We start from the raw sequence: 9218 nt of genomic DNA on the forward strand, positions 1-9218 counted from the left end.
TGAAAGTGAAGTGATTGTCATTGACAAGGACACATGACAAGGATTTGATTCGACCCGGCAACCTTCTGGTTACGGGTCCGGCTCCTTACCCGCTAGGCCACCGCTGCCCCTTGAAATAGTGACCACAAGTTAAATCAGAGGTCTTTACCATAATATCAGTCTGTTTGGATCTTCTAATTTACCTTTTTGCTCTCTCACCTAAGAAATACATTTTTGAGATAATCATGGCAATTTGTGAACTGGGTGGGGGCAAAAAATGTCTTCAGAGCCGATGCATTGCAAGTGCATTTATTTTCCAAAAGCTCTCAGCTTGGCTCGGTCAATAAAATAATAATAATCATAAAATTACATATTCACATAAAAATTCAACTGAACTGCGTTCAGGTGTGTTATTTTTCGTTTTGCATGACACTGTGCACGGTATGGTATTGTACATCTACATCGGAAGCTTTTGGCAGTGCACAGCATGCAATGCTTATGCAGCCACGCATTCCATACGCAAATGTCCTGTTTCATCTGTAACGTACGTGTCCCCTTCTTTACAAATCTGTGCAGGGAAACGTATGTGATCTTTTTACTGCCTGCTCCATGCATCGTCCTCCTGTGCACCGCCTGGGTGTGTAGACGAGCTTTCAGGCTCTTATCTGGCTCCCACAGTCGCCGTCCTTTAAGCCAAGACTCACCGACTCCACAGGCACTACAGAGGGTGTGTGTGTGTTGTCTGTGTGGCAAAATGACACCTTCAGCTTTAACTTCAGAGGGAACAGCATCAAGCGCTGAGCTCTGCTCCTGCTGCAGATATAAGACCCGATGCGGCGATGAGGTGGCGCGCTGCCGTCGGTTCCACTGGTGTCTGAGTACGACATGTCTCGATTCGAGGACTGCTCTCGTTTCGCCAGGCAAAACGAAGATCAGGCCTGTAATGAACTGCTGCCAGCGCTTGCAGATGCCTAGCTGACCCAGGCAGCAAACAATGCAACCCAGGAAAACTACATCAGTTTAAAATAGCTTTTGTTTTTAGTATTAATACTTACATGCGGTTCACCACCCGCTGCATGTTTGGTGTGGATTTTTTCTGCTTTCTGCTGTTTGTAATGGGATAATTCTGCTCAGAGACATGAAGCCCCGGCCTTCAGATCCCGTCTGGCCATTAAAGGGGGTGAATTACGCTCGGAAGCACCGATCCATAATGCGACAACTCTCACATTTAACAACTAAATAGCTCCCGGTCATCAGTTTTCTGGTCGGTAGAACGTAGAAACGTAGAAACCTTCATCAGTAGTACAGTTCCAGTGACAATACATTTCTCTGGTTTCCAGAACAGATGATTGGTTTAAGCAAATGTCACGACACAAAGAGAAAGTGTTTAAATGTCCTGTTATTGCTACAAAAGGCACATTAAAAGTGCATATTAATTCCACCAAACACTTTATTCAATGATTCAAGGGACAAACAAACATATAGGATGAGTATTTCAGGATTAAGTGGAGGGCGACGGTCACACACTCTTACGGACCACAACACACACACACACACACACACAACTCTACACTCCGGCAATGACGGGCGCGAATGACAACTGGAACAACACTTAACATGAACAAAAGTGAAATCTCACTCAGACTTGGCGATCGCCCGAGGTTCAGTGTGTATACCAGAACGTGGAACCATCATAATTAGTAGAGAAGTCAGGGTGTAATACCAGAACATGGAACCATCATATATAGGAGAGAAGTCAGGGTGTAATACCAGAACGTGGAACCATCATATTTAGTAGAGAAGTCAGGCTGTAATACCAGAACGTGGAACCATCATATATAGCAGAGAAGTCAGGGTGTAACAACAGAACGTAGAACCATCTGATGTAGTATAGAAGTCAGGCTGTAACACCAGAATGTGGAGCCCTCATATATAGTAGAGAAGTCAGGGTGTATAACAGAATGTGAAACCATCTAATATAGTAGGGAAGTTATCATGTAATACCAAAACAAGGAACCATCTTATATAGTAAAGACGTCAGGGTGTACACCAGAATGTGGAACAATCATATATAATAGAGAGGTCAGGATGTAATACCAGAACGTAGAACCGTCATATATAATAGAGAAGTCAGGGTGTAATACCAGAACGTAGAACCATCTTATGTAGTAGAGAAGTCAGGGTGTATAACCAGAACGTAGAACCATCTTATGTAGTAGAGAAGTCAGGGTGTAATACCAGAACGTAGAACCATCTTATGTAGTAGAGAACTCAGGGTGTAATACCAGAACGTGGAACCATCATATATAGTAGAGAAGTCAGTGTGTAATAGCAGAACGTAGAACCATCTAACATAGTATAGAAGTCAGAGTGTAATATCAGAACGTGGAACCATCATGTGTAGTAGAGACGTCAGGCTGTAATACCAGAACGTAGAACTATTTTATGTAGTAGAGAAGTCAGGATATAATACCAGAACGTAGAACAATCTTATGTAGTAGTGTCACAGGGGGAATTCGATGACGCACTTGCAGACATACTTTCGGCGTGGGGATAAGCCGTCGTACCGGTAGAGGACGCTGGGCGAGCGGGGCAGGAGGACCGGGGGCGCCTGGCCGGCAAGGAATGAGGAAGTAATGGACGCGCTGCAACGCAGCGGGGAGTCAGTTCGGGATCTTTGGGAAGGACCGGGGCAGAGGAGAACCGGAAGACGGCGGGTTTCAGGATGGTTCCGGTCGAAGTTCCGGTCGGGGTTCCTTTCGTGGTTTCCAGGGGATCAGGCAATTCTCGAAGTCGTGGGCAGGCGAAGGTCGTATTACGGGAATCTCAATTATCGTAGGTCGTGGGTGAGAGAGCTAGCGTCTCTGGCGAGTAAACTCATACAACTCATTTAACTCATACAACTCATACAACTCATTTAACTCATACAAAGAGCGGGCGTGTCTCCTTGGTGTTACCTCCCTTTTATACTTGCCACCGCCCGCTTCCATTTCCTCTTCCGGGTTGCCATCTCCCAGGCTGGTGAGGTGCCCTCTAGCGGGCTGGAGGCGCGTTGGCCATGACAGAGCCCCCCCTCTTAGGCCCGGCTCCTGACGGGCCCGATAGATCAGGGTGTGGGTCGGAGAGCCGTTGCGACGCTGCGGAGACGGAGGCGGAGACTGGGGAGGTTGCAGAGGGGATGGGTGAGCCTGGCGGAGGTGGGAGACACGGAGGACTGGGCCGATGCGGCGAGGCACTCGGAAGGGTCCACGTTTTTGGAGACATGGCTTGGGTTGAGGGGTGTGGCCGAGTCGTCCCATAGCGACATTCTGGGGACAAGAATGATTCGCTGCTGTGGCATGTCGAGGGTTGTGGCGGACGCATTGGCATCCCCACTGTTTAATGGTGCCTGTGGTCCAGTCAATGTGGGGTTCGTGGGCAGTCAGCCAGGGGTAACCCAGCACGATGGGGTCATGGGGATTCGTGGTCAGATAAAAGGTCAGGGTTTCGATATGGTTGGGCTCAAGGCAGATTAGTAGGGGTTTGGTTTGGAACAGGACCCGACCCGAGCCCAACGGGCTTCCATCCAGCCCCCTGACTGCACGTGGTGGGTTACACCGGGTGACCGGGAGCTGGAGTTGGGTGGCCAGGTCGATATCAATTAGATTCATGGCTGCTCCAGAATCCACCAGAGCTTGTCCCTCATAACGGCCAGGTTTGGGTGTCCTCCAGCAGATGGTGATGGGAAACAAGCAGCGGGTGGTAGAGCAGGGGGAGGCTTTGGTGCTCACCAGGGGGCTCTGCGCCTGGGGTGAGCAGGGAAGGCGAGCTCGGCCAAGCTGCATGGGTTCGTCGACGTCCAGGGGGGGCGGAGTCGTCGGAGCGTCCGGCCAGCGTGCTGTGGGGGCACTAGGGAAAGGGGCGTGGTTACGCCGTTCTCGGCCGCGCTCGGCGAGACGTCGATCGATGAACGTGGCCAGCGTGATTATGCTGTCAAGCGTGGTTCCCCAATCGCGATTCACCATCTCGTCTTTCACCGCCTCGCGGAGGCCTTGGTAGAACGCGACGGGGAGCGCGGCGTCCGTCCACTCACTGTCGCTCGCCAGGGTTCGGAATTCAATCGCGTAATCACTTACGCTCCGATTTCCCTGCCGCAGCGACATAAGCCGCAGCGACGCAGCGCGCCGCCCGGTTTCGCCCTGGAACACGGTCTGGAGGCGGTCCAGGAAGGCAGGGACAGAGAGGCAGACCGGGTCACGTCGTTCTACCAGCGGCGTTACCCATTCCAGCGCGCGTCCCGTCAACCGGGTAATAATATACGCGACCGCCGTCTCGTCATCGGGAAGGTGTGCAGCTTGGAGCCGAAGTATCAGACGGCACTGGGTTATAAAACCGCGACATTTCTTGGGGTTACCGTCGTAAAGCGGTGGCGGTGCGAGGCCCGCCAGTGCAGACGTAAGTGGGAGTGGCGGGGGAGCCGCGGCCGCGGATACTGAATGGCCAGGTCCACCAGGTTGAGACTGCAGCGCTTGGATCTGCGCCGACAGATCAGCGAGCGTGGAGCTAACCTGAATAAGCGCGCGCTGCTGCTGCAGTTGCATGTCGCGTTGGTCCTGGATCGTGGCTTGCTGCAGCTGCAGGGACGTGATCAGCTGGTCCAGTGTCTCCTGCATGGACCCTATGTCCGCTACGTCAGGAAATGGCCCGCTCTTACTGTCACAGGGGGAATTCGATGACGTAGTTGCAGACATACTTTCGGCGTGGGGAGAAGCCGTCGTACCGGTAGAGGACGCTGGGCGAGCGGGGCAGGAGGACCGGGGGCGCCTGGCCGGCGAGGAATGAGGAAGTAATGGACGTGCTGCAACGCAGCGGGGAGTCAGTTTGTGATCTTTGGGAAGGACCGGGGCAGAGGAGAACCGGAAAACGGCGGGTTTCAGGATGGTTCGGGATCTTGGACAGGACGGGAGTTGGTCTTGGGCGGCAGGAAGGTAGGGGAGCATGGAATCCCGTCTTAGCCGATGGGTCAGGTAGGTTCAAGGTCAGGGGCAGGAAGAGGTTGTAGTCAGGAAGTTCCGGTCGGGGTTCCTTTCGTGGTTTCCAGGGGATCAGGCAATTCTCGAAGTCGTGGGCAGGCGAAGGTCGTATTACGGGAATCTCAATTATCGTAGGTCGTGGGTGAGAGAGCTAGCGTCTCTGGCGAGTAAACTCATACAACTCATTTAACTCATACAACTCATACAACTCATTTAACTCATACAAAGAGCGGGCGTGTCTCCTTGGTGTTACCTCCCTTTTATACTTGCCACCGCCCGCTTCCATTTCCTCTTCCGGGTTGCCATCTCCCAGGCTGGTGAGGTGCCCTCTAGCGGGCTGGAGGCGCGTTGGCCATGACAAGTAGAGAAGTCAGGGTGTAATACCAGAACGTAGAACCATCTTATGTAGTAGAGAAGTCAGGGTGTATAACCAGAACGTAGAACCATCTTATGTAGTAGAGAAGTCAGGGTGTAATACTAGAACGTAGAACCATCTTATGTAGTAGAGAAGTCAGGGTGTAATACCAGAACGTGGAACCATCATATATAGTAGAGAAGTCAGTGTGTAATACCAGAATGTAGAACCATCTTATGTAGTAGAGAAGTCAGGGTGTAATACCAGAACGTAGAACCGTCATATATAGTAGAGAAGTCAGTGGGTAATACCAGAACGTTGAACCATCTAACATAGTATAGAAGTCAGAGTGTAATATAGGAACATGGAACCATCATGTGTAGTAGAGGCGTCAGGCTGTAATACCAGAACGTAGAACTATCTTATGTAGTAGAGAAGTCAGGATATAATACCAGAACGTGGAACCATCATATATAGTAGAGAAGTCAGGGTGTAATACCAGAACGTGGAACGATCATATATAGTAGAGAAGTCAGGGTGTAATACCAGAACGTAGAACCATCTTATGTAGTAGAGAAGTCAGGTTGTAATACCAGAACGTGGAACCATCATATATAGTAGAGAAGTAAGGCTGTAATACCAGAACGTAGAACCATCATATATAGTAGAGAAGTCAGGGTTTAATACCAGAACGTAGAACCATCTTATGTAGTAGAGAAGTCAGGCAGTAATACCAGAACGTGGAGCCATCATGCATAGCAGAGAAGTCAGGGTGTAACACCAGAATGTGGAGCCCTCATATATAGTAGAGAAGTCAGGGTGTATAACAGAATGTGAAACCATCTAATATAGTAGGGAAGTTATCGTGTAATACCAAAACAAGGAACCATCTTATATAGTAAAGACGTCAGGGTGTACACCAGAATGTGGAACAATCATATATAATAGAGAGGTCAGTGTGTAATACCAGAACGTAGAACCGTCATATATAGTAGAAAAGTCAGGGTGTAATACCAGAATGTAGAACCATCATATATAGGAGAGAAGTCAGGTTGTAATACCAGAACGTGGAACCATCATATATAGTTGAGACATCAGGGTGTATAACAGAATGTGAAACCATCTAATATAGTAGAGAAGTCATGGTATAATAGCAGAATGTGGAACCATTATATATACTAGGGAGGTTATCGTGTAATACCAAAACAAGGAACCATCTTATATAGTAAAGACGTCAGGGTGTACACCAGAATGTGGAACAATCATATATAATAGAGAGGTCAGGGTGTAATACCAGAACGTAGAACCATCTAACATAGTATAGAAGTCAGAGTGTAATATCAGAACGTGGAACCATCATGTGTAGTAGAGACGTCAGGCTGTAATACCAGAACGTAGAACTATCTTATGTAGTAGAGAAGTCAGGATATAATACCAGAACGTGGAACCATCATATATAGTAGAGAAGTCAGGGTGTAATACCAGAACGTGGAACCATCATATATAGTAGAGAAGTCAGGGTGTAATACCAGAACGTAGAACCATCTTATGTTGCAGAGAAGTCAGGTTGTAATACCAGAACGTGGAACCATCATATATAGTAGAGAAGTCAGGCTGTAATACCAGAACGTGGAACCATCATATATAGTAGAGAAGTCAGGCTGTAATACCAGAACGTGGAACCAATATATATAGCAGAGAAGTCAGGGTGTAACACCAGAATGTGGAGCCCTCATATATAGTAGAGAAGTCAGGCTGTAATACCAGAAGTGGAACCATCATATATAATAGAGAAGTCAGGGTGTAATACCAGAACGTGGAACCATCATATGTAGTAGAGAAGTCAGAGTGTACACCAGAATGTGGAACAATCATATATAGTAGAGAAGTCAGGGTGTAATACCAGAACGTAGAACCATCATATATTGTAGAGACGTCAGGGTGTAATACCAGAACATAGAACCATCATATATAGTAGAGACGTCAGGGTGTAATACCAGAACGTGGAACCATGATATATAGTAGGGAAGTCATGGTGTAATACCAGAATGTGGAACCATCATATATAGTAGAGATGTCAGGGTGTAATACCAGAACGTAGAACCATCTGTAAGGATGGACATCACGGGAGCCTGCTTTTGTGTTGCATAACAGCTGTCTGCAGGGGGAGGTGTGACGTTCCTGTGTCGACGGTTGTGGGTGAAGATTCGGCACCCCTGTTTTACATGCCTTTTGTCTAACGGCAACGTGTGAAGTATCAGCCGTCAGGACCGCCCACCCTCTTTGCCTTCCCCAAATGGGAGGCACCGGTGGCGTGACATCAGAAACAACAGGTTCTTATTGGTCAGTGACAACTTCTTGTAGGCCAGTGACAACTTCCTGTAGGCCAGGGGTATAAAGGTCTGCTCACATGTGGAAAAGGGACTCTCTGAGCTTTCCTGCTCAGGGGGTTTTCCATTGGAGGCCGGAAGGCTTCTGAGTCTTTCTGTCCCCCTCTTTTTCTCTTCTCCCTCTTTACTCTTTCTTCTCATTTTTATTTTCTCTGTAACCTTGGTACCTTTTTACATTCAATATTCACATGTAACTACAATAATTATTTACCGGTGTTAATAAATTAGAAACTGTTCATTTTTAACCTCTATTGTGCCGTGCCTCTTTCTGCCAGGTAACATCAAATTGGAGTGGTTGAATACAGTGCTTTGTGTGGAGGGAGAAAGAGTTTTTCTACACACTCTATTCTCTTCTCCCACACCACATGGTCTTTTTTACACATCTTATGTAGTAGAGAAGTCAGGGTGTAATACCAGAATGTGGAACCATCATATATAGTAGAGAAGTCAGGGTGTAATACCAGAACGTGGAACCATCATATATAGGAGAGAAGTCAGGCTGTAATACCAGAACGTGGAACCATCATATATAGTAGAGATGTCAGGGTGTATAACAGAATGTGAAACCATCTAATATAGTAGAGAAGTCATGGTGTAATAGCAGAATGTGGAACCATTATATATAATAGGAAAGTTATCATGTAATACCAAAACAAGGAACCATGTTATATAGTAAAGACGTCAGGGTGTACACCAGAATGTGGAAGAATCATATATAATAGAGAGGTCAGGGTGTAATACCAGAACGTAGAACTGTCATATATAATAGAGAAGTCAGGATGTAATACCAGAACGTAGAACCATCATATATAGGAGAGAAGTCAGGGTGTAATACCAGAACATGGAACCATCATATGTAATTGAGAAGTCAGGGTGTAATATCAGAACGTGGAACCATCATATATAGTAGAGAAGTCAGGCTGTAATACCAGAATGTGGAACCATCATATATAGTAGAGAAGTCAGGGTGTAATACCAGAACGTAGAACCATCTTATGTAGTAGAGAAGTCAGGCTTTAATACCAGAACGTGGAACCATCATATATAATAGAAAAGTCAGGGTGTAATACCAGAATGTGGAACCATCATATATAGTAGAGAAGTCAGGCTGTAATACCAGAACGTAGAACCATCTTATGTAGTAGAGAAGTCAGGGTGTAAGACCAGAACGTGGATCCATCATATATAGGAGAGAAGTCAGGCTGTAATACCAGAACGTGGAACCATCATATATAGGAGAGAGGTCATGGGTGTAATAGCAGAACGTGGAACCATCTTATATAGTAGAGAAGTCAGGGTGTAATACCAGAACATAGAACCATCTAACATAGTATAGAAGTCAGAGTGTAATATCAGAATGTGGAACCATAATATGTAGTAGAGACGTCAGGCTGTAATACCAGAACGTAGAACTATCTTATGTAGTAGAGAAGTCAGGATATAATATAAGTCAGGGTGTAATACCAGAACGTGGAACCATCA

Source organism: Denticeps clupeoides, chromosome 19 (assembly GCF_900700375.1).
Source record: "Denticeps clupeoides chromosome 19, fDenClu1.1, whole genome shotgun sequence".
Taxonomy (NCBI): domain Eukaryota; kingdom Metazoa; phylum Chordata; class Actinopteri; order Clupeiformes; family Denticipitidae; genus Denticeps; species Denticeps clupeoides.